This window comes from Micropterus dolomieu, unplaced genomic scaffold (assembly GCF_021292245.1).
Source record: "Micropterus dolomieu isolate WLL.071019.BEF.003 ecotype Adirondacks unplaced genomic scaffold, ASM2129224v1 contig_5243, whole genome shotgun sequence".
NCBI lineage: Eukaryota > Metazoa > Chordata > Actinopteri > Centrarchiformes > Centrarchidae > Micropterus > Micropterus dolomieu.
Window position 1 is genome coordinate 1 of NW_025734232.1, and position 1,037 is coordinate 1,037.

The 1,037-nt window shown below is 43.7% G+C and overlaps 1 non-coding gene across 1 annotated transcript; it reads right to left on the reverse strand.

The window, feature by feature from the left end:
- Nucleotides 1-646: 646 nt before the first annotated feature.
- Nucleotides 647-728, reverse strand: trnal-uag. Its single transcript has one exon. It is a non-coding gene; the product is annotated as a tRNA-Leu (tRNA).
- Nucleotides 729-1,037: the final 309 nt, after the last annotated feature.

Below are 1,037 nucleotides of genomic sequence, written 5' to 3' on the forward strand. Positions count from 1 at the left end.
ACAGTCAAACCCTTCATCAGTAATTAAACATGTAGTCTTAATCAGTAATTAAACATGTAGTCTTAATATCAGCAGACTAATACATCAACAGTCCCTCATGTAGTCATAACAACAGTAGATAACAGTAGAACGAAGCATGCACTGTCACAGCAAATTTTGGACACCCGCAGCCTCTCCTGCAGTCATAATCTAGAGTAGATGACAGTTGAACAAGGCGTGCATAGTTACAGCGTCTGCGGTCAATACTCCCACTCAAGGATCTAACCACAGTGAGCTAATTTCTGTATTCATGACTACAGTTCAGCACTTACAAGTAAAGACAAGGCACATCTAGGTTAAAAGATTAAAAATAAGTAAGGATCGTTAATAAAATGATTAAGAATGATTAATTTATACAACTCAAGTCTCTGGCTCTCTTTCCTCTCCTCTGAGCGATCACCGCACCCACCGTGGCGCCTGGACCTCTCTTTCCAAAGGGGTCATTTGCTTGTACTGGTTGAGCGCCAATTCATACCGGCAGCAGTTTCAGACTTCTCTGCTTTGACAAGAAGTGCTTCTAAGTAAAGAGCCTTGTTTGACCACAAGTGGAATTTTCAGTGTTCAGTGTTAATTGTGAGCAGAAATTCCTTGTGCCTGGAGGTAAAGTTGGCAGTGGTGGGATTTGAACCCACGCCTCCATAGAGACTGGAGCCTAAATCCAGCGCCTTAGACCACTCGGCCACACTACCACATGTGCCCAAGGTGCATTTGCTTGTACTGGTGGTTTTTCCAAGAGAGCACTAAATGATCAGATTCCAAACGGTCCTTGTCCATAGCGACATTGACAAGGAACAGTGCTGCCATCCAGCGCAATAAAGCGCTAAGCCATACTAGTAGCGGTTTCACGCTTGTCTCTGCTTTGACTAGAAGTATTCCTAAAGCATAAAAGTGCAAACATTTGTCTTTGGTCACCCCTGATATCCAGTTTATGATCGGCAAAACACGTTGCGGCTCCGTATTTGGTCAAACAGACCGAACTGTCCTACGTCAATAAACGC